The sequence below is a fragment of the Tenebrio molitor genome, chromosome 6 (genome assembly GCF_963966145.1).
Source record: "Tenebrio molitor chromosome 6, icTenMoli1.1, whole genome shotgun sequence".
Taxonomy (NCBI): domain Eukaryota; kingdom Metazoa; phylum Arthropoda; class Insecta; order Coleoptera; family Tenebrionidae; genus Tenebrio; species Tenebrio molitor.
The window spans coordinates 22,138,364-22,164,868 of NC_091051.1; the positions used below are offsets into that span (position 1 = coordinate 22,138,364).

Genomic DNA, 26,505 nt, shown 5'->3' on the forward strand with positions numbered 1-26,505 from the left:
ATTGCGATTTTTTATTGATTTCATTCATTTATTTTCAACGGAAAGTTAAGCGTTGAACAAATCTGACAAACAACATTGAAACAATTTTTTTTCACAAACAACGGTCGACATGACGACGTCCTCCGCACACTTATTTATTAATCATTCGGTTTTTTCGATGGCGTTGAAAAAAATGTATTTCAAAAAGATAATTGTGAACGAATCGTAGAGATATTACAAAAACTATTGTACAATACACGTCCGTTAGGGCCTTTACAGCCTCGCCAGTATTATTCGACTCGCTCTGCGAGCTCGTCTCACAAAATGTCTGGCTCGGCAGTAAAGGCTATCCTAACGGACTTCTACTGTAAAATACTAGTACAATACACGTCCGTTAGGGGCTTTACAGCCTCGCCAGTATTATTCGACTAGCTCTGCGAGCTCGTCTCACAAAATGTCTGGCTCGGCAGTAAAGGCTATCCTAACGGACTTCTACTGTAAAATACTATTACGTAAGCATGCCCAGAACAGAATTCACACGAACCCCCGATAAATTTGAGTAATTTGACACTTAACCTAAAAATTACAATTCTCACAAAATTTTACACTAGACAGCGTTGGCGATAGTAATTAGCCAGGAAAATGCGACGTTGGTGGTTTTTGGAGTTTTGAATGGACTTCACAGTGTGGAACAAAATGATTTTCATCTATAGTAGTTTGCTTTGGAATTTTTGCACATGTAAATATTCCTGCACCGCGCTACTTTTTTTTTTGAAGTGCCGAACTATTAGTCATCAATCGAATTGACAATTGTTACAATTTACAAAATTGAATTAACAAACGTTGGTGGCCACTTTTAACACTAGCTGTGACTTGCTTTTTTTAGCTCCTTTTTAATTTCAATCTCAACTTTGCATTCATATCATCCCTGGCCATAGGGATTTAACATGAAAAATTGTTTTTGCATGATTTCTGGTATAGTCCGTACGCTGATAGATTGCACTTTTTTAAATTCTAGTTCCAAAACATAACGCAGTGAAAAATACTAACAAGAAAGATGGTGATAGCGACTGGATATGGAAAAGAGTTAACAAAATGTAAATGATAAATCATGATTTTATTAATTTGAATAGTAACACGAATATAGGTAATAAAACGAAACTAATGATTGCAGTGAAACATTGTTGAAAGTTTCCAAACTTTTCATCCACACAATTGCTTGTAATTTTAAAATAACTTCGAGGAGTAAACCAACACAAAGCAATGGGAATACGGTTTGGCGGTCAATTGTTGTTTCAGAATGCGCAAATCTACTGCGCATATTTTCCATCTCTTATAAATGTAAAGGTCTATTGTTTCACGTTATTTAGAAAACCGTTGTATAAAAAAAAAAAAATAGCCTTGCAGATTCCCGCCACACTTGTCTCTGTGGCTGCTTTCTGTCAAAAAACGTGCAATCTATCAGGGTATGGAGTATACCTACGAGGGATGTATGATAAGATTGATACGTAACCGTGTTAGGCAAGAAGCAAAAATTAAAAAAAAAATCGATTTATTATTCAACATAACTACTTTTTGGCTCGATACACTTGGCTCAACAACTTTCTAACTTTTTCAAGCCTTCCAAAAATAAGATTTGTCAAACTGCGAAATAGGCTTCAGTTTCGGTAATGACCTCCTCATCCGATGCGAATCTTTTTCCACCAAGCCATTTTTTTCATGTTTGGAAACAGGAAGAAGCCACGGGGGCTAAATCTGGAGAATACGGTGGATGTGGCAGCAATTCCCAGCCCAATTACACTAATTTCGCTGAGACAACGAGGGATCGGTGTGCCGGCGCATTGGCTTGGTGGAACAGTACTTTCTTTTTCGTCAAGTGGGGCCGTTTTTCCTCAATACATCGTCAAATCTGCCCAATAATTAAGCATAATACTGCCCTGTGATCGTTCTTCCTTTTTCCAAATTCCAAAAGAAATTCTACTTTCTACGTCTACCTACAACATCAAAAGCTTCCTGATGGCATTGCAGTTTGTACGGATGATAATTACAGCTGTCAATATGACATTAAACAAATATATTTCCTAGCAACTCGTATATTTTTTTAAATATGGTAATTTTAAATGTGCCTATGGCCAGGTTTGGTGGTTGATACCCGGTATGTATGTTAAGGAAGGATTAAAAATCTTAGGCTTCACTCAACACTTTATTCTGCTTTTTTGAACAGGAGGTGTTACTAACAATAGTTCACATTGGTACTCGCAGGAATAATAATATCGTTCTTTCCCGATTTTTTGCGCGGTGTCCCGATCGACGCTCGGGCTGGGCCGTCGGTAGTCCTCGGATGTTAGGACGGGGAAGGTCGGTCAGCCCACTACGACGCGTGTCGGGGCGAAGTGAGGGGATGCTAACATGTATACGGTGTGATCAAGAATGACTGAGTCTGTTGGTAACAATGAACTTTGGCAAATTTGAAATTTACCATCAAAATGTTTTTATTGTCGTCTCAAGTTAAAAATCCAGTCAGTGCCAATTACGAGACAAAAAACATCAGTACTTTTCAATTGATTCATTGCCAACAGGCTCAGTCATTGTTGATGATCACGCTGTAGTATTTTGAGGTTAGGCTTTCTTTTTTTGTACAGCAGCATTTCGTATTTTTACAAGGGTAATGCAAAGATGAAAATCATTTTATTCCACACTGTATATAATTTTTAAATTTATTGGTGCAAGACTACATTAGAGGTTATGTTTCTGAGATCTGGCGGCAAAATTTCAATTTCCAAGCTCGGAAACTTATGGAAACATATATACCTACAGGTGCGTCCTAAAAAACGCCGCAAGCCATATCTCCGTTATTTACGGCTCAATTTAAATAAAACAAATCTGAAGTAAATCACTTTTTCGTGCCGCCTGCCGGAATTTGGTAAATTACAGAAACACATGCATTGCCGGCCTAGTCCGGCTAAAAGTAGGGATTTTGAGTTGTCATCGGTTTCGGTTGGCATTTGTTATCAGAATTCTATCAAACGTCAATGTTTGTTCTGTGGATGGCTCGTTAAAAATGTTTTTCTATTTATAACCACGTACAAACTACAAAGAAGCAATATTTAACTAAAATTAATTAATTAAAATTACGTTTCGAGCCACTTCTTGAATATGGGCTGGTGTATTTATTACAACAAATGTTTCAGGAAAATATCAAAAACAAAACAAATTAATTAAATTTAATAAATGTCAGGAAACAAGAGCGATGTTGATTTTAAAGTTTAAATGTTTAAATGTAAGTGTTGCCAACACAAAAAAAGTTCGTAATACCAATTATTAAAACAAGTGCTTTAACTTCCATTTAACAAAAATCCGCAGAAGTCGGCTCGAAAAATTTTGTGTATCACACGTCCAGAAACTGTTTTGCGAGCATTCGTACTTACAATACTCGTCTATCGACTCGTATTGCAAACCGTACTCATGCTCGCAAACGTGCAGTTTCTGGCCTTGTGATACAAATAACTATAAAAACACTATAAGAACAATGTGAGCAAAACATAGGGGTTTTTTTTCAAAAAGTTATTCAAGGTCAGATGATAGTCAACTTTGTTTTTTCAAATAGCTTGGTATATTTTTTATTCCGATTTTGAAAGATTATTTTTCTGAATCCAATGCCACATGTTATAATTGAAATTTTTTAATAAACAATCGTCAAAACGTTATCATGTTGGTATGAGCCAAACAGTGATTTTCATGATAATACGATTAGTCACACTGAGTGTCAACATTTTTTTAATCTAACTGAGCCTGCGCCCTGACGAGGGAGACTTTATTTCAAATTCGAAAAATATTTCCGCTGATTTCTCATTAAATTTGTTTTGAAAATGAATTCGCGGAAAACACGTCCGGGAAGTGAAATGAGCATAACCTTAACTATGATTTGGTGTCAAATTGACATGTGGTCCATATGTGCACATTTTGGGGTGGTACAGAGTGGTTTTTTACTTACTTTTCACATTGACAATTGTTTATTAAAAAAAATTCACTATAGAATGCATTTAATACATAGTAACCGCGAAAATAAATAAATAAAATAGCTTTATTGGAAATTTTTCCTTCGAAAAAAATCAGGTTTACTTATTTTATCTAAGAAACAACAGAAGAATATTTCAAAAGTATAAATTTATTGCACAAACAGGAATAAATAATCATCAAGTGAACATTTTGGTTGTGGAAAGTTACAAGGTTATGTTTACAAAGGTAAATTTCCGAAATATCAGCTTCTAATTTTTTCTCAAAACTTACAATTTGAAAACCCTATTCAGCAATTTCTATTTGCAGAAACCACTTCAGTTCTTTGCACAAATGAAGAATCATCCTTCGTGTATGATTGACATTAAAAATTACTTGTTTCAATGTCCTAATCGAAGTGAGTTTAGTGTATTATTTATTGTAGGTCGTTAATTTTCTAGAATTTTTGTTGCTCTTGCAGGGTTTTTGTATATTATTCGTCTTTATTTTTGAATAATTATTTAACAGAATATTTGTCCATATTGATATACATACCTTTCATGGATAAAATTTTAATACTTCGTCCACATTTGCATGGCGCCTGATCTAATATTATTATTTTCGTATCCCACCTCCACCCGGCGGCACGGCAATTTTGCCGGAGTACATACACTATTACGGATATTACTATCAAGTAATAGTGCAGTGCTTATCAACATAATTACCGGCGTCTCGCCTCCGCATTTTGACTTTGTTGTGTATTATGTTCCGTGTCAATGTTAAGGAACTTCCTCACGATGTGACATGAGTATAATAATATACCTTTTTGAATTTCAACTACCAATGTGTTATCTAAATCCAGAATTTTTAAATTTTTAAAAAGAGATTGCGGTACTATTCCCGTTGCTGAAATTACAAGTGGTAAAATGGAAATTTTTTCTAAACACCAAAGATTTCTCATAGCAACGGAGAGCTCTAAATATTTATTAATTTTTGTGTTATATGTCTGTGTTATATTATGTGAATTTGGAACAGCTATATCTAAAAGATATGCTTGCTTTTGTTGTTTATTTAAAATTATAATGTCTGGTCTGTTATGCTTAATATGAATGTCAGTTAAAATTGTTCTATCAAAATATAACTTGTAACTGTCATTTTCCAAACAACTTTCTGGTGTATAACTATAATGTGGTTGTGTTTAATAAATTGAATTTAACAGCTAAATTCATGTGTATAATTTTAGCGACTATATCGTCACGTTTTTTATATTCGCTTTGAGCCAAAACGGTGCAAGAAGAAATGATGTGTTCAATTGTTTCCCCTTCAATTCCGCAAATCCTACATTTATCAATTATCGATTGTAAACCGCATATGTGTTTTTTATAATTTCCTGTATTTATAACACGATCTTGTATTGCAAATATAAAACCCTCCGTCTCAGGGTGAATATTTGATTTCTTAAGCCATGCATGAGAGGCCTGAATATTAATTAATTTCTGGTTGTTCCAGTTCTTAAAAAGTATCTCCCATGTAAAGACTTCTGTTTTATATTTGCTATAGTGTCAGGTATATTTGGCTTAACAATATCTGAAATTATATTATCACTTAAATTTAAAGGTGTGTAGCCTTTATCGGCTGAAACCAAAGCATTAAAAAAGGTGTTATCACGAGCTCTATTGAGGAAATAATTTTTTAGTGAAGCAATTTGATTTTTTAGCAGTATTTCTAGATTTGAAAAACCCCTACCACCGTTTTCGCGTGGTAAATTAAATCTTTCAATAGCAGATTTACGATGGTGTTTACTAAATTTGGTAAAAAGAACTCTAGTTTTAATGTTTATGTTCTGTAAATTAGTTTATGTTCGATTGTATTATAATTCATGATTTATGATATCGTTTAGTGTCCACAAACTATCTGTTTATGGACTAGTCCATAAAGATAGTAAAACGGCCACTTGTCAATTTTGGGTATTACTTCAAAATAAACGTCAAAATTTTCCTAATTTTATTTAAATCAGGAATGAATAGAATTAATAGAAAACTTTGCAGTCAAGATTCTTTAGCTTTTGCCGCAATTTCACTTACTTTGCTCATTATTACAACTAGAAATAAAGACGATTTCAGTTCGTATTTCAAACGCAAACACTGTTCGTTTTCAAATAAATAGTAATAAATAATTTCGTAACCACAGAAACAAAAACAGAACACTTCGAAATTATCGTAATTTTTAGAATCTATTAATTTTGTATCTAAAAGAAACTTAACTTCACAATCGAACATAAAGCTTTGTATGTAATTCGTACATAATTAGGCTTTGTGAACTTGCCCTATTTATTAGCCTCGCTCGCAAGCTCGCTCTGCCATAAACTATAGGGCTCGTCCACAAAGACCTATATTATGTACTTATTACATAAATAGCTATTTGGACCATTTTATAACACCGAAAGAATAGGTCAGTAATGGAACAGCATATGTATTAACTGCTTTAATTAAATTATTACCGTTTAATTTTGATTTTAAAATAGATTTAATTCTTAAGTAAAATTGCTTTTCTAAATTTTCTTTTATAATTGAATGTTGAATATGATTTGATTGATTAATACCTAAATATTTATAAAATTCTCCTTTATTTAAATTTTTAATGATTTCTCCTTCTTGAGTTATATATTCTAAATGTTCGTAATGACCGCGACATATTGATTGCATTTTACACTTATCAATACCAAAACTCATCCCAATATCATTTGAGAAATTTTCAGTTATTGTTAGTAAAGATAAAATGTGATTCTTTTTTGATGCATAAAGTTTTATGTCATCCATATAAAGAAGGTGATTTAATTTGGATAGTGTGGTATTATTAAGTCTAATATTGAAACCATATCCAGTGCTATTTAACAGATTTGTCAAAGGATTAATGGCTAGACAAAACCATAAAGGACTTAAAGAATCTCCTTGATAAATTCCCCGTTTAATTTGAATAGGCTCGGATTTTAATTTAGTATTGTTTATTGATATATTTAAAGTAGTTCTCCAAAATGTCATAACATGAGATAAAAAGTTAATCAAATCCAAATTAATTTTATAAATTTTAAGAATTTTAATTAACCATGAATGTGGTACTGAATCATAGGCTTTTTTGTAGTCTATGAATGCGGTATAAATATTTCTATTATTTTTTCTAGCTTGTTCCATTATTACCGTATCTATTATGAGTTGTTCTTTACAACCAAAACACTCTTTAACACAACCTTTTTGTTCTTCATTAAGTATATTTAATTTTTGACAATGGTCGTAAATTATTACTTTAATGCAAGATGTCATAATTTTATAAATTGTAGGTAGACATGTGATTGGCCTATATTTTGATGGATTCTTAGTATCGGAATCTTTTGGTTTCAGATATGTTATACCATGGGCCAAAAACTCTGGAAATGTGTTAGGTTCCCTAATAAATCCGTTAAAGTGATCAAGTAAGCATTTATGAATACAAGTAAATTTTTTTAACCAAAAGTTATGAATTTGGTCACCTCAAGGGGATTTCCAATTATGTGAACTATTAATATTTTTAACTAAAATTTCAAGGCTAATTTGAATATGATGTCGGTTATTACTATCTGGTATATCATTTTTTAAATGAGGAATCCATTCTGCCTGATTATTAAATTGAACTTCATTCTGGTCAAACATATGGTCAAATGGACCATATGTTTGACCAGAATTCTTTAATTTCGTTTATATTTGGTGTACCATTATTAGTTTGAGTTTTATTATCTGTTAAATTTTTGTAAAACAACTTCTCATTATTTCTAAATAGTTTGTTTTCAAATTTCCGTTGTTTATTATTTTTATATCTTTTGAGTCGTTTAGAATAAATATTTAACTTCTGTAATAAAGTGTCTTTGATTTCTATTAATGTTTTATTATATTCATTATATTTTAAACAATGTATTCGGTTGTTATTTAAAATAGATTGAATACAATTATTTAGATGATTAGAATTTATACCCTTTAAATATTGAGTTATTCTACCTAAATCTCGTCTGAAAAAAAAAAAATTATTAATACGTTTATTTAGTCTTTGTTCCCATTTTGGTAATTCTTTCGCTTTTATATTATTTGTCTGGCCAATTTCTTTTGATCCATTTAATCTGATAATTGTTAAAGTTCCACTATATCTGTGGCGGTCGTGAAAAAGTAGGTAAGTCAAATAATTTCAAAAATGAGTTAACGATGTTTACACCTTAATAATAAATCATGGAATTAAATAATTCAGATTTTCACAGTTTAAAATTGACTTATATTGAAAGCAAGTACAGGTAGAAAGAAGTTTCTATTTAATTACAGGATTTTAGGAATGATATGGAATTTTGAATCGTTGCCCTGAAAAATTAACATTTTCGACTTACCTACTTTTTCACGACCGCCACAGATATATAATACTGTGTAATTTTTTAAAACTTGTGGTGTTATTTACAAATTTAGGTAAAATGAATTGATTTAAAATTTCAATCATTGCAAAGAATTTTTTGGAGCTTTGTTGTTTAGGTAATAGTGGTCTATTAAATGGTTCTATATGTTCAAATTCGTTCAGAGTTCTATTAAATTCATCTTCAATTTGTTTTTTAAAATTTTGATGGTAGTAAAAATTTTGATTAATAACATGTATATCATTATAACTCAAGTCTAAATTATGTATGTCTGTTTGTATGGTGTTTGGTGAATCGAGAATTAGACAGAAAGAGTCATTATGATTAGATAAACTTTGTAAACTTTGCGGTTCAACAGAATTTTGGAGTAAATTATTAGAAACTTTTTTTCGTATCCCACCTCCACCCGGCGGCACGGCAATTTTGCCGGAGTACATACACTATTACGGATAATACTATCAAGTAATAGTGCAGTGCTTATCAACATAATTACCGGCGTCTCGCCTCCACATTTTGACTTTTTTGTGTTTTATGTTCTGTGTCAATGTTAAGGAATTTCCTCACGATGTGACATGAGTATAATAATATACCTTTTTGAATTTCAACCACCAAACTTCATTATTGTCAGAATAATTAATTGACAATTCTAACTTTACATCATTTTTGATCTTTTCTAAAATTGCCGAAGGGATATAGTTTTTCTTCATAATGGCTCTCCTCTGGTCAGCTAAATTTTGAATAGTAACAGGAAACTGGGGGTACTTACTTTGGAACGCTTTAAATAAATCAAGCCTGTAAGTACTCGCAACATCCTGTAGTTTCGTGATCCGAAAATATTCCCGTATAATGAAAATATTCATTTCCATAGTCCATTTTTTGCGTTTTCTAACTTCTGTAGCACCATTGGATTGCAGTGAAGCACTTGCAACAACATTTGGCGCGTTTTTATTAGAGAGCGAATTTATTGACATTTAGACAGTTGTCACGGCACTCTATTATTATAAAATGAAAATGTTGTTACACAGTCTAGGACTGGTTTACAAATCTATGAGGGGCGTGATGACCAACTCAATAGACCGGGACCAATGGCTTAACGTGACTTCCGAATCACGAGATAGATTATAGCCTTTTTTTCCGCCCTGGGTCGGAATCGAACCCGCGACCCTCGCGTCCCTGAGCCGAAACGGACTCCCTTAGGCTATATTCTGCCTATTATTATTATTATTATTATTCAAAGAACCCAACAGAAGAATTCCAATTATAGGGTTTTGTTAAAAATTAATGACATCAAGAGAATGAGAAGTATCTGTATAGCCTGAATGCTCTAGATTGACATCAGTTGCATATGCAAATGTATCAAATACTGCTGAAATTTCTCGATTTGACGCAGTTCAAGGTACAAGAAAATAGGTCCAATTGGCAATGCAGGTCATTTGCCAATCTGCACATGTTGCACAATGGTGAAAATTTGCCTACGTCTGTTCTATGAGCTGGCAGATAAAAGAGTCTATAATGCCGCGATTTCGTGCCTCGAGATCCAGCATTAAAATAATGCAAACTGGGATAAGATTTCCGAACAGTCTAAAATATTATGCAGGAGTTTGAAAGCAAATATTGCTAACGCTTTTTTGCAAGAAGTAGCAAAGCTGACACAGTCAAAACGATTTAGAAGATATGTCTGCGCAATACCAATGGGAGGATATTCACCAACATCCCGAAGATAAAGGTATTTTAGAAATTTTCGTATGATCTGCTCTAGTTTAGCTGCTTGAATATTATGATGCGGCTGCCATATGATGCAAGCATAAAAAGCATTGTGAGAGTACGACTGCTTTGGAAATCCCGCGAGTTTCGAATCAAAAAACCCAGCTGCTGTATAGAATCAGACACCACATGATCAATATGGCTTGTAAACGATAACTTACGGTCAAAAATTACACCAAGATCCTTTACTGTTTCTGGCCTGTTCAAGAGATTCAAACTTAAGGTGTAATCGAATCTGATATTTTCCTTTTTCAAAGAAACAGACATCACTTGACATTTGTTGATGTTGAGACTGAGCTTGTTTCTTGTACACCAGTTCATTATTTCGTCCAAGTTTGCCTGTAGCGTAACACAGTCAGACCATTCGCTAATTTGTTTCAACAACTTGGCATCATCGGCAAACAAGAAAAAAGGTACAGTTAGTTTGTCACCAATATCATTAATAAAAACCAGAAACAGCAAAGGACCCAAAACAGAGCCCTGTGGTACACCCGAAGTGACATATATATGTTATCATTTCTCAACATTTCGAGCATTAAAGTGGTGAGAACAGCTTTTTGTCGTGGAACATCATTGAGAAACATGTTCTCGTATGTTTCAGATGTACAAACTGTAAAAATTTTGTACGCTCGTTCAGCTATCTGAGTGGAAAACTGTGTCGGATATTTTAATTCACCTCGATTGAATATTTGAAAACTATTTTATAATAACACGAACACAACAAACCCTAAACTAATGACTGTCCAAACAACAAAAAATATAAACTAATGAAACAACGAACACACAAAACGACTATAAATACGAGAACAATACTTTTTTTAGAAAAATCGACGAAACTGTTTGAAACAGGTTAGACTCTTACTGTGACGTCACGATTTCAACATAGCGACCTGTAGAGATTAAGACGGCAATGATGCAGCACACAGCTAAACAGCGCCTACTATGTTTTTCGTTGTGGTCACAATCTTTGACTATAAAAACATTAAGACTTGCAACCTTATGGGAACAAAATACGCCGGAAAATCCGCCTGGCACTGGGATGGCGACACCAACGCAAATCCGCCTGGTTTTTGTCGGCTCCGCTCGTGGATTCGTTTTCATTTGTCTTTCTACCGTCGCACGGTGCATTTCTAGTAATAATGTGCTCGGCGCTCAAATATTTATGAATAAAAATAAGTTATGTGGGGGTTTAGTTGTTACAAGCTGAGTTGTATATAAAATAAAAGCTTATGTACTGAGGTTTTAAAATCCCAAGACCGTACAAAATCGTCCGATTCCAAAGGGCATTAAACTTAAAAAATGAGTTAGATAGATGATCATCAAGAAGAAGAAATTAATATTTGTTTGCTATATTGTTGAGCAATAGTGTTGTATACCTAATATATTAATGTTCTCAAAATGTCGCTTACGAGGGGACGGAATAGAACAAAACTTGAAACCTCAATATCTCAGTTTCACATGGTTAAAAATATAATTAATTTTTCAAAAAATAGTATATTATGATACAAGTTTATAAGGAAGCCTTTAAAGCACGCGCGACGAGTTTAAGAGCACGACGCGCAGCGGAGTGCTTTTAATGTCGCAAGTGCTTTAAAGGCCCTTACAAACGTGTATCATACGCTATTTTTTATTATACCCGCATTACAATCTCAAAATTATAACAAAAAAAGTAAATTGAAATACCTTTTTCGAAGTAATCTGTGTCATTAATCGTTGATATAGAAATGGTCAATTGTTGTTGTTTCGTTGCCATGTATATTTGTTCTAAATTGTGTGTAAATGTGTATTTATCATTGTTCAAAATGTAGGTGAATTTGTTGTTACCTAAGCAACCCTTAAAGCTTTAGTGTTTTAAAGGCCCTTTTTCGCACGCATTTTAGTGTCAAAAACAGGGATTATGATTCAGGTATAATAAAAAAATTCGTTTCCATCACGATATCTCCAAAACAAAGCCTCTAATCAAAATTTTCTATTCTTTAGAAAAGGTTGTGATCATGTTAATACCGGATTTAAAATTTTATAAATTATTATAATGAAGTTGCATAATTAAATGCAATGCTATGTAAATTTTCGGTGATCCTCTCCAAGTTATTGTCACGCGTCCCCACCTCAGTGACCCTGTTTTATTTCACTTTTTGCCATAGCTCCATTTCGCTCTGTTCCATTGCATGAGTTCATGCCCTTTAAACTTCATATTCGCCATTTGAATCTTCGCCGAGTTTAGTGTTCAAATCCTTGGTTCAATCTTCAATCTGAGATTCTGAGGTGGTAATAATTAGCTTGCCGAAATTAGGGTTGCCATTACAAAATGCCGAGCTATCATCATAAGTGTTGTTACGTCGGTTGCACTAACATCTCGAGTAAAAACTGTGGAACATCGTTTTTTAAATTTCCAATACGTGATGATAAAATAGTTTTAGAGTGGGTGAAAAATTGTGGTAATATAAAACTTACAGACAAAGACATTAGCGAGTTAAAATTTAGAAAAGTATGCGAGAAGCATTTCCACGAACATGATATCGTCGTTTCTACAAGGAACAAACACTTAAGGAAGAACGCAGTCCCAAAAAAATCGAACAGAACAGGTAATAGTTATTTACGAACCAAATTCGGGAAGACTATTGTCCCACATGAGCGCATTTGTCTTTACTAGATGAAATATCATCTCCACCGGCCAAGAAGCTTCGTGCAGAACAATCTGCTGAAAGAAATGGAATCGAACAAGGACAACTTTATACATCCAGCCCAAAAAGTTGTAAAACTTACCAAAGAAAAAGAAAGTATCCTGATCCCGATGTTCATGTACACTCATCAGATACGGCAAGTGAGAGATCCTCAAAAATTAGCGATAGATTTTTGTTCATGCCTTCGTCATCTTTGACTCCAAGATGCTGTAAACTTCGCCACAAAATATGCGATTTAAGGAAAGAGTTACGCTATAGCAATCAAAAAAATAAGCGACTAAAAAAAAGCAGGTCATTGAAAACCTCTGTAAAGGGATATTTTAACATTGTAATGTCATTGTTAGTGTTAAGAAGTACAGCATTAAAGACATTTGTTACAATGCAATGTTTTCATACACATAAAACACCGTGGACAAGAAAACAAAAACAATTAGCTCTTAGTATTTTTTACAAATCTCCATCCGCTTACAAATTTCTACGAAATAATTTAAAATTTATATTACCATCTGAAAAAGCTATTTACAATTGGCTAAAAATTACAAATTTAAAAACAGGGCTAGATACGAAGTTAATAGAACAGTTATCCGAAAAGGCTAAAAGTATGAATGACAAAGAAAAAGAAGTTGTTCTGTTAATGGACGAAATATCGTTAAAAAAAGATTTAAAAATTAACTGGACTTTAGACGAAATTGAGGGATATGAAGACTTGGGTACATTGGGAAAATGTAATAAAATAGGTAACTCTGCACTTGTGTTCTACCTGCGGGGACTTTATTATAAATGGAAATTTCCATTTTGTTATTACATAAGTGCCGGCCCAATTGTAAAGGAGAAACTGAAGCAGATAGTTGAAGGAGTTATAGAAAAACTGTTATCTATTTCTATAAAGCCAAGGGCAATTGTTTGCGATCAAGGGTCTAACAATAGAGGCGCATTTGCACTTTTGGGGACCAACAAGGAACGTCCATATTTTTTTGTCAACAACTCTAAAATTTATACCCTTTATGATGTACCACATTTAACAAAATCTGTTAGGAACAATCTTATGAATCCAAAGATAATTTTTTTTGTTGAAAATAAAAAAATTTCGTGGGACGATATTAGACAGGTTTATGAGATCGATAAGAAAAGTAACACGACTAGAGCTCTCAACAAAATTTCGGATATACATTTAAACCCGAATGCTTTCCAAAAGATGCGAGTGAAATATGCTACACAGATTTTCAGCCACACAATGTCGTCAGCTTTACACACTGCAGTGCAATTGAAACAGATTACTAGCGATTCTGCTACGGATACTGCGAAATTTATTGAAAATATGAATAACATTTTTGATGCACTAAATAGCAGACATTTCCTAGATCGCAACAAGAATAAACGTCCGTTATCAGTATTTAATAAGAACCCTGAAGATATTCTAAAAGAAGGTAAAAAGTTATTTCAAAACATAAAACTTACGTCGCAAAATTTAAAACCAAAGTCTAATGTCTATTGCATTGACGGATTTATTTTGACAATTAATGGAATACTATCACTTTGGGAGGATTTGAAAAAAGAAAACATCAAATATTTACTTACTTCACATTTAAATCAGGACTCAATTGAAAACTTTTTTTCTGTAATTCGTAGCAGAGGCGGATACAATCCATTTCCAACTGTCCAGCAATTCAGAATTTCGATGCAACACAATATGTTCATAAGACTTCAAAAAGACATAAACGCAAGCAATTGCGAAGTAGATGAAGACATTGAGAACTTAGAAGTGAGCAATTTAAATAATGCTGTAGAGTCATCATACGTACCAGGTGGGTAAACCCTATTTATTGAAATGTTCTGTATATTTTGATTTTGATGTATGTTGTTTAGATTTTAGTAGTGATGTAGAAGGCACACCATTCTTAAACAATGCCCCAGTAACGACAGATTTGGAAGGTATAGTATTCTCTGTGTGTGAGTGTGTGTAACGTATGGGACTAAAGTTTAAACAATATTGAATGTTTATCTGTAATATTGAGCAAATCTTCAGTTCTTTAGGGTTAATTCACACACTACGAACTTTTTCTCCAAACTTTAGTCCCATACGTTATTGAAAATATTTATTTATTATGCTTAAAGGTACTCGTAATGTCTTAGCAAATGAATGCTTGGAAGATGAAGACAGACAAGTGGAAGATGCAGTTTTAGATGATTCTCCAGCTTCGTTACAAACATGTACAAATACTTACGTGGCTGGATATTTAGCAAATTCTGTACTAAACAAATTTAAATGCAATTATTGTGCAGATGTACTTTTAAAATGTTTAGAGGAGCCTTTAGAAGAAAATGAAGCTTTCATTTTCGCTAAAGATTTTAATATTACCCACATCAAATATTTGAAACGACCATCTAATGAATTTAATGCTTTTATAAGCATTCTGATCAAAAATTTTCCGACATTTTATGAAAATTATAAATTAGGCAACAGGGTAACCGTAAGTATACAAAAAGAATGTATAACAATTATGAAATATTTTAGAAATTTAACCTGCGAAACTCATTTACATTATCTCATTTCTCTTTTTATTAAAATTATGATTAACAGATTCCACAAAAATATAATTCAAAAATTACATTATAATAATTCGAAAAATAAACTTCGAATTTTGTCGTCTCAATAATGCTACAGTGAAATGGAAGCTTCATTTTACGATGTTTTACAGATACTCGAGATATTATTAAATAAAAATACATTACAATTCGATTTGTTTCTTATTTTATTCTAGAAATTTTTACGTGAAGTAATTAGATATTATCATAGACTGAAATCCCAAAATCATCAGTTTTTTTTTTCAACAATCGCTAAATACAAATTCCTGGCTGCCACTTTTCACAGAAATTGTAAGGAAATTATTACAAGACGCATATTGGAGTAAAATCGCCAAATCGGACTGAAATTATGACTTTTAGTGATTCCAAGGTATAACTAAATGAGACCTATACTATCTTGTAGAGGACATTTTGGGGCATAAGGAATTTCTCATAGTACTTATTTTAATTTGCTTCACTTGTTCATGACGTTATCCATTTTTGAACTATTACGTCATCACCATTTTTTAAAAATTACAACCCCCACTTTTTTGTCTTCTTTCTGATAGACCTTCTTACTACCTAAACGGTGAATCAAAAAAATTGGTACCTTACATAACAATTTTTTGGAGAAAATGACAAATTTTACTTCAAAAATTTAATTTAATTTTTAATGTAAAAAATTTAATTGACCTCAAACAAAAACAAACAAACATCTAAGGTTAACAATAAAATGTAACGCAAATGTTGAAATTGCCCCCCGCCAACTATTTAGCACTCACACAGGAGTGTAAACATTGTACACCGCGCTCAATAATGTTAGGGCTAATTTGTTCTATTTCAGCGCGAATTCTGTGTCGTAAATCTTCTAAATTGTTTGGTCTATTGAAGTAAATCCCCGATTTTAAATAACCACATAGAAAAAAAAATAAATACATAAAAAATTAAATTAAAGTTTTGAAGTAAAATTTGTCATTTTCTCAAAAAAATACGCAGGTCTATCAGAAAGAGAAAAAAAAGTGGAGGTTGTCATTTAAAAAAATTGGTGATGACGTAATAGCTCAAAAATGGATGACGTCATGAGCAAGTGAAGTAACTTAAAATAAGTATTACGAGAAATGAAAATTGACCTGTTTCAGCGTGTTCGACAAATGTCATTAGTTGTGAAATTATAGAATTTATTCCATAAGTAATTTCCACACTGTATGTACTCGTAGGGACTGTAGCAGTCTAAAGACAAACATTTTGAGTATATAGTTTTTTTGTATTTTTGCTAAAATTTACCTACTTTAAATGCTTTCTTCTTCGTCATATTCATCCTCATTTAAACAAGAAACATTGTTCTGACATTTTTTGCAAGAACAATCACTCCAAGATCTTAAGCCTTCCTTCATGCACATACATTTATTGTTTAATTATTTTTTTTAATTTAAGATGGATAGATAAGCAATACCATTACAAAAAAAAAGCAAAATATTATTTTTCGTCGATTCTCCTGTTCCTATAAAAAATGTTAAGAAAAATGTCTTCAAAGTAAATCAACATCAAAAAATATTATTTTTATACTAGTGAGATAACCGCTTTTGAATTCAAAACTAACCGCCAATGAAGCTATAGAATTACCGGCGTTCGGTACCGTCGGCGGCCGCTTGGGGGCGTGGGTGAAAGTCGACAGGGGATGAACGGCCATGTTTTTTTTGGAGGGCACTTTTTCTTGACCGCAGAGTAGTACAGAAGTACCGTGTATTTTTCTGTGTGCTAATTGTGCGATTTTAGTTGTTTTTATTGAACTGTGCTAAATGTTGTTGTCCAGCTTCTGTTTTGAACTAGGTATGTTTGCGGTACTAAAATTATGTCTGTTTCGCGCGAAATGTATTTTAACTATCATGATGGTCGCACGTGGGTTGTTGATGTTCCCACCATATTGTATAAAATCCGCAATTATCTCGACCATCCCCATGTATCACGCTTTTAACATTTGTAAGCTTGTGAAGGAGAGTAAGGCCGCCTGGTTCTAGGTTTGTAAATTTTATAAAATTGCACGGATCACGTTTTTTGTTGTCAAATCTGGTTTTACAATTCACTAACTTTCCTAAAAGAAAAGGGCGCCAAGTTTTAGCGTGGGTCTGTGGCTTTTACTTTTTATAAGCGCACTCCGTCATTTTTGATCCCCTTCTAATTATTCCGAGTGACGCTTTTGGTGTGGCAAGCATCTAGTTATTGTTCAACACTTTAATCAAAATTGCAAAGTTTCCACTTTCCATCCCGGTAGCAACCAAATGTTTATATTTCAGGTGTCTCCGTGGGTTGTTCCTTAGTTAGGGATCTACTACATTTAGTCCCGGGGCGCCCTCCATATTATTCAGGGCGCCCCCCCTTGTCGATGATCCGGCTCTAATAGGCTAGGGTCGACTGGACTGTGTTTTTTGTTTTATTGTTATGTATGTGTTAATGGTTGTTACCACCTTTCCATCCCAAATTGAAAGTGTTTCTAGATAGTTCTGTCAACAAATATTTGTCGCGTTTCTTCTTTTGTTTGTTTTTTTCCAGTTTGCTGTAGCTGTAAATTCTAGACCTTACCGCGAGGGTCTCTCTCTGTTTGCGGGGTTTTGTTTTTCCTCTAACCTCCCAACGTTGAACACGACCTCGCGGCCCTCATAAAATTTGCACCCCAAGGGAGACCCAAAAACCTAACGCTTGGCAGGACTTGTCGAATGCTGGGTTTTACTCGAGCTCCATGGCACACTTCCGGAAATGTGATCAGGTCTATTTTCCCTGAGTCTGTGTAGCCTGACAAGCGCGCTGTGTTTTCTTTTGCTGTGGAAAAGTAATGTTCACTTCAACCGATGAACTTAGAGTACCTCAATTTGTTGACTTACGTAAAGCAGGTAGGACCTTTCCCTTAGCACTAAATCACGGGTACGCGGGAAATGTTAAAGTCGTAAGGATAGGTGCCACAACCCACCGGACCACCCAAGGCCACTCGCTCCTTCTATAGCGTATCTGCCGCACATTGTAAATTAACTTGAAAAGGAGAAAACATGCTAAGGTTCTCGTCTAGTGCTCGCTCCCGCTCGAACGGTCCGAAGTAACTGTTTGTTTGTAATGTACATGACCCTCCTGTTTTCTTTTGAATTTGAATTGTGTTGTTTATTAAATCAGTTTTGCTCAATTTTCACTAACTGTCCCGTCTACGTTGTCACTTCGGACTTGTTCGTATTTTTAGGAGAGGTTTTTAGCGGAGCCTCATTCGGGGGTCTGGGAGAATGGCCAGAGCTCACCATTTTCCTAGAGTTCTAAATGAGTAGTCTTCTCACATTTGAGGAGACTTGGGTGCCCTCTCCCGAGACGTTTTATTATTCATGAATCCCGGCGTTAACGAAAATGATAACTTTGAATAAATAGCTGGTTTTAATTATTGTGTTGTTTTATTTGCACTCTTCTGTGTGGTTCACAAACCCTGTTGGAACGAATCTGGTAATGTTTAATTTGTATTTAAAAAAAAACACAACGTAGGGAAATTAACTAAGTACGATCACGCGCTCTTGGCCATTTTTGAATTTCGCGGGTGTTATTTTCATTGCGTATGTTGGTAGAAAAAAAAAATGAGATGGACGCTGGTGGGAAATTTGAATTACCCACTTGGTTCATCACACTAGTTTGAATTGCAGTTCATTTCTCTCTTTTTTTACTTCCTGCTCTTTTGCAAAATATGCTCATTTTAAGTATGTCAAAAGATTTATGGGTTTTTTTAGTGCACATATGTACCTACTTGAAAATGAAATTTGCAAGTGTTACCAGCGATGCATTTTTTAACGTTTTAAAATCGGCAAAAAAAAACAGCATACAATGTCCTTCTGAAAAATCTAGAAACATTTAAAGAGTTAGGGAAGTTAAACTCGATGCCTATGACCGAGGCTGTTAAAATTTCTACTAAATTCGCACTGGCTTTTTAAAAAAATAAAACTGAGACCATTAACATATTAAACCAACTGAGGTATAAACTGACTACAACCTCCAATATGTCTGCTAAAAAATTGCCACCAACAGATGATGCTTTCGGTCAACATGTGCTAAGGTATTAACATTAAAAAATAATTATTATTATGTAAGTACTACGTACTTCACTCAAATTTTAGATGCATTTATCAATTACGTATATCGTTGTGTAGTCATGTATAGTTTGTCCAGCGAGATTGGTTGACATAAAATTCATTAAATTCTACGTAGAGCAAGAAGTAGCTAACGCAGGTAAAATTTGAAATATATCCTTCTAGCAGTTTATAACATTTTTGTCATGAACTTATGCTCTAATTAATGTATTCTAGTGCGTTTTCTAGTGTTGGGTTAATTTAATACAATTTAAAATCTCCCAATCTAAATAAGGGCATTTTACAACCTGTTTTAGCTACAATGGATCCCATACCTAATGGCATTAGAAAACTGATGAACATTTTTTGCACAGACCAATGATGCCAAAATAATAAATGTATGTGCATGAAGGAAGGCTTAAAATGTTGCAGATTGTTCTTGTTTAGGTATATGAGAATGAAGATGACGAAGAAAGCATTTAAAATAGGTAAATTTTAGCAAAAATACAAAAAATTTACCTACTCAAAATTTTACAATTATTGTTTTTAGACTGCTACAATCTCTACATCGATAGACGACTAAATACGCGTGCCGGGTTATATCTGCCTGCCAGGAGACGCCCGGCGCGTTCGTTCGTCGAATAAAAAAAATTATTTTCTCAAAAAGTATACGGGCTACCGACTTAATTCTTTTTTTAAAAACTTTTACAATACCATAGTTACATTTGACTCGCTGCATGTGTATCGAAATTTTCAACATTTCACATAGGTCCCAGCAGAGTGAAGTTTACGATGCGCATTTTTGATTGATCTAAATTTATTAATTATTTTTTTCAAAACTATCGATATTTACGAAATTTCCGATTCACTATTGGAAGCGCTGTACTTTTTACTACAAATATACAGAAAATCATAATTATAGCTTCAATAGTTGAATTAACACAGCGTTAAATGTTACGAGAAACGTAGTTTTTCGGACTACACCACAACTACGTATAAATGCCGTTTTCAAAGTTCGGTCCTATTAAAAAAAATTGTAGATGACCATTCCTTATACCCCAAAATGTCCTCTACAAGATAGTATAGGTCTCATTTAATTATACCTTGGAATCACCTACCCTCAGAAATAAGCGAGCTAGATATGTGATTTTACTCCACTAGCACTGAGGATATTCCACGGCTGGCTAATAATCCGAACATGCCCGAACGGAAAGTGAGAGGGGACGGGCGCGCGTTCCCTTCCAAATTCTCTTTACGGATTCAGAACCTATGTGGACATTTTATGCCACTGGGTTGCATGTCTTAATGTTTTTATAGTCAATGTCACAATCAAAATGAATAGATATACAGTGAGCGGCAAAAGTATGGAATAAATTCCTTAAAAATTAAACAAAATTGTTTTCAAAAAAATCTTTGGACAGGTCAATTTTAGTTTATAAAAATACATATTTTAATACAAAATTAAATTCCAAGCAGTCATTTGTTTTCGACTTATGACGTCATCGATAGTTTTTTTTTAATGGAAACCCTCTATTTTTTTTCTTGATTCTGATAGCCCTTGTAATTGTCTAAACGCCACACAGAGGGGTATTGGACGGTGAAAGTTGATCAAAAGTCGAAAATTTAAAATTAATTTCATATAGTTGGGCAATGTAACCACAAAAAATACTCTTTTTAAAAAGATTAAATTTGACCCCCCATGCCATTTAAAAAAAATCAAGTTAGCCTGGTATCTTCAAAATAAATGATGTTGAAAAATTGAAAAAAATCTTAGATGATAGATTTTAAACACTTCTAACTGTGTGCCTAATTTCAAGGAGCTCTGCTAAACCGTTCTGAAAATATCTAGCTGTATCCATCCCTCTAGCGACCCTGTATATTTAAAAATAATTGGTGTGTTTTGGTGATTTTTTTCTTTTTAAGTCACTTCTGTATAGAGGTTAGTACACGTAAAAATTAGAAGTGGGCCTTGGAAGACCTTGGAAATTAGTTTAAAACACACCACTTTTATAACATACGTTATTTATAACTTCCAGTTGCAGTTCCTTTGTGTTAATGGTATTAAAAAAATTATCAAAATGCTTACTGACTCGAGTCCATCACAGAAAACTTTATAAATACAGAAAAAATTGACACTGAAACTTTGTATAACCAATAACGTAGCAGGTCAGAACGCAGCCCTGAGAAACAATAAGGTTCGTCTGGGCGTCCGCCATCGTGCATTTTTTTTTTTGAAACTGGCAAATGACAACATATTTTATCTACTACCCCAGTATATGGTTCAACTTAATGAAACTAAATTTTAAATTTTCGACTTTTGATCAACTTTCTGCGTCTAATACTCCTCTGTGCGCCAGTATAAAATTTTTGTTACCTTACATAAGGAAATTTTTGAGGAAAAAAATAAAAAAGTTGTAACTAACAAAAACAAGTGGAAAAACTGTGTTAATAGGTACTTAAAATTATGGAATTAAATGTTCGAATTGCCATCCCCTAGGTTGTTGATAATAAGCAAGTTTATGAAGAAATTCCCCCTGTTTTAGTTTTATGTAGTTTTATCCCCGCACCCAATCAAAATTAAAACTTCTATACGTTGTGTTTCTGTTAAATGAGTCATTTTCGAAAACGTTTTGTAAAACAAATAACACATACAAATGAAATTGACATTAACATTTGACTGTTCGATTTACCTACTTGATTTTTTGACTTGTTTTTGTTCGTTATAAAATTTATTTTTTCTACTTTGCGTTCATACTGATGCTATTACGATACTGTTTTGCGTATCGTAATACGAAAAGGCGTGATATAATAATAATACTAAAAACAGTGAAATTTAATTTTTTAATTTTGACGGATACTGTGGTGTCGCGGCAGACCGCAGACGTGACCTTGGGTGGAATCCTTCAACTTTAACAGTTTTAAATTTTAAATTTTTTTTTTTTCATTTAAAAAGTGGCAAAGTAGAAAAAATACTGTATGACATCTCGTTTATAAGGCATTTTATCGCACTTACTCCTTTAGGGCACTCCTCGCTACGCTCGTCGTGCTCTAAACCAGTGCGTGCGATAAAATGCTTCTTATAAGACTCGTATCATAATATACTATTTTCCAACTTTATTTTTTTTTTCTCAAAAGTTTCCTTGTGTAAGATAACACAATTTTTATACTGTCATTTAGAGAATTAAAAGGGCTATCAGAATCAAGAAAAAAATAGGGGGTTTCCATTTAAAAAAACTATCGATGACGTCATAACTCAAAAACAAATGACTGCTTGGAATTTTCTTTGGTACTAAAACATGTATTTTTATAAACTAAAATTGACCTGTCCAAAGATTTTTTTGAAAAAAATTTCGTTTAATTTTTAAGGAATTTATTCCATACTTTTGCCGCTACTGTCACCCATAAGAACATTGACACAATATGCCAACATGTGAAATGAGGTTATCCTAAAGGCTGCTTTAAAGCATACGTGAGTGGAATGACAGTTGTGGACGAAATTTTTTGGCCGCAATAGTACAGGGTGAGCGAAACTCGATGTCTCAGCTCTATTAAAAGAAAAGGAAAGACGATGGAAAAAACCTGAAAAGAGGTTCTTAAATGGGATTGAGTAGAAAAGCAGTAATTTGTAGAAAGTTTATCACATGTGTAATACGATGCACACACGAAATAAAATCAAAATGTTCTTAAAGTAGAAAAGCGGCAATTTGTACAAAGTTTAGAACACTTGTTAACAGCTTCAATACAATTTCAAAACAAAATGGTCGTCTTGAACTGTCATTTGTCATTGTCTAATTTGGCTACGCTGCTGCCACCTATGCGTGGACTGCAACTGTGGGAGGGAGATCGAAATAGGTAAATTCCAGGCTAGTGACAGAGATAGCAAGCATACAATATTTTGTTGACTTGCGGACAAAATTCTGTATCCGCTTGCCGATCTCTACGTTATCTCTGCTCGCTGATTCGAGTCGAGCCATTACCTCCTAAAGAACAAGGCCTGAGTGCTCTGACGTATTCATCACGTGACACTTTGCTTTAATCAAAGAACCACGACCTGTTAATTTAGGTTTGTACATATAAAATTTTACTAAATTTAGGGAATTTAATGATATCTATTGGCTATACCAGCCAACGTCTGTCATTTTTAATGTCCTTGAAAGTACGCAAACTCGCAGCTAAAATTTGAACGTGTTATTAAAAATGCCTCGCAAAGTAAGATATTTATTAAACTCTCAAATTAGTTGTTGTTAGTTGTTATTAACTTTATTAACATGCTGCGATACTAATATCTCTAATAACCTCAATTTTTATATGATGAGATTTTTCACCCTATGTCAAAAGTGTACAATCTTGTCAGCTCTATTTTGGGTGTAAATTGCGGTGTTGTGGTTCTTTGATTAAAAAATAGACTATTGGTAATAAAAAAAAAATAATTAATTTAGTTTTTAATTACCGGCATCTGCACGAATCAGAACATTACTGTCTCAATATTAATTAATTGTGAAAATCATACGGACGAAACTATTTTGAAATTAATCATCATTAGTACAACAAACACTCTATTGAAAAATTAAAAAATAAAAAAGGAAGCTCAATACCGTTTCAGAATATAGCCTATATGCCGTTCACGATTATTTTAAACACGCAGGAGGCCATGATATTTTTTTGTCAGATTGGCGTCAGGTCCTGTCATATGACGTTTCGTTATTAAATATTCGTCTTGTTGTCAATTTCCTAAGGCCGGTATTTATAGTCCAAACTTAATTTGTGTCTTATAAACAATACTTGAGCATTGATGAGCACTCAAGGTTGACTCAAGCCCAAGTTAGGGGTTAGGCAGACTCAAGTCTTGCTTACATGAGTTTAGAGGTCCAAAATTGTCTCTGTACTGTCTGGCAGTTGCTGTTTTCCTGTTTTTCGTTTCGTTTCAATTATATGGGTAGGCACTAATGTTCAGATTTGAATTTTAGATGTAAGCATTAAATACTTATTTATCGCAGGATCGAAGATTGATATGACTTTATTTACGAAGAAGAAGTTCCAAATACATATACGTCAACAACGTATTTTGCATACAGGCTATTTCACGAGTGATAATGAATGAGCCTAAGAATAAAAAATGCACCCCACAATATATTTTCAAAAAAGCCGGACATTTTAATTTCAGTAGCCAGCTTTTTTCTGGAATGTAGTGTGTGTCTCATTTTTATTCCGTGAGGCTAATTATCACTCGTGAAATACCCTGTATTGTATATTGGTTCACAGTTTTTTCAATTGCTGGGCCGTGCGTACTGTCATACTCTTTGGTTAGCTATTGTACTGGGTGTTAATCCTTTCCTAAACACTATTCTTTCGTTCTACCGAAACTGTATCTGTTTTTTTATTTTCTATTGCCTCTTCCATATCGTGTATGAGAGAAGCCAACAGAATTTTCTCCTTTAAACTGTACGGAATTTTCATTTTGCAAATGAATTCAAAACAAGCTGTCCCAAGGTGTATGGTATAACCATGGCAACTCGACTCAAACGAAACTGGAGTAAGACTCAAGTCTAACTTTTACGAGTTTAGCCGACATAAGACTATAATACGGATCTAGACTTGAGCCCAACTCAGGACTTGAGTACAACTTACTTAAGATGGACTTGAGTTGCCGACTATAAATACCGGCCTAATTGATTTAGTGTAATTCAATTATAACCTAAAATAGATTTATTATGCCAAATCACAATATTGCCAACTAAAATGTCAGATTTTCATAGACAGTCCGAATTTGAAATAATCGTGAGCGGATAATAAGGGACTCCGTTTCGGCTCAGGGACGTGAGGGTCGCGCCGGTCGCGGGTTCGATTCCGACCCAGGGCGAAATTTAAAAAAAAGGCTATATTCTGTCTCGTGATTCGGAAGTCACGTTAAGCCATTGGTCCCGGTCTATTGAGTTGGTCATCATGCCCCTCATAGATTTGTAAACCAGTCCTAGACTGTGTAACAAATTTTTTATAATTACTATTGTAGGTAAACTTGGCATTATTTATAATTTCGTAAGATATTTGTTTTTCACATATGTATGTAGTCATAATCCTTCAAATTATAAAAATGTATATCGAACAAGTGTGTATCCTTTAAATCGCAAGTAATTTTCGAGTCATAACATTATTTTAAATTTGGTTTTTATAATGGTTTGCTTTGTAATTTCGTTTTCCATTTTGCAAAAAAATCGAATGGGGTGTGACTGAGGGTTCAGTTCAAGACTGGCAGCCCCGTTTCTACAGGAAATCCTCATTTAATAAATTTTCTACACATGCATACAGCGATCGTCCGTGCAAAAGCAGTACCTACAGGTCGACCAGAACAGCTTGGCGAGTGACGCAGTGGACTGAAATCCCTCCCACTAGCGGAGCGCACTTGCGCACTTGTCTGTTGGATCTGGAAGTGTTTAGATCGTGTACAAACGGGCGAAAATCAGCGCTTCAAGCTTCAAGTGAACAGCATGTCCGGGCTGTTTTGAGCAGATTTGCTTCATTGAGTGTACCGTACCTACAACCATAGCCATATCCTTGTCTTACAGAGACTCGCTCGTTTCCTCTTGTGCGCATCTCATACGCCAAGCTATTCTGGTCAAGCTGTAGTCAGGTATGTCTACTAGCATTGACTATAAAAACATTAAGACATGCAACCCAGTGGCATAAAATGTCCACATAGGTTCTGAATCCGTAAAGAGAATTTGGAAGGGAACGCGCGCCCGTCCCCTCTCACTTTCCGTTCGGGCATGTTCGGATTATTAGCCAGCCGTGGAATATCCTCAGTGCTAGTGGAGTAAAATCACATATCTAGCTCGCTTATTTCTGAGGGTAGGTGATTCCAAGGTATAATTAAATGAGACCTATACTATCTTGTAGAGGACATTTTGGGGTATAAGGAATGGTCATCTACAATTTTTTTTAATAGGACCGAACTTTGAAAACGGCATTTATACGTAGTTGAGGTGTAGTCCGAAAAACTACG

At 34.0% G+C, this 26,505-nt stretch overlaps 1 long non-coding RNA gene across 1 annotated transcript in view; it reads left to right on the forward strand.

The window, feature by feature from the left end:
• The window catches only part of LOC138133993 (uncharacterized), a 237,460-nt gene extending 218,628 nt beyond the window's left edge, over positions 1-18,832 (forward strand). The window contains exon 2 of the long non-coding RNA XR_011160602.1: positions 16,984-18,832. This is a non-coding gene — a long non-coding RNA (uncharacterized lncRNA). The remainder of the gene's footprint in view (positions 1-16,983) is intronic.
• Positions 18,833-26,505: the final 7,673 nt, after the last annotated feature.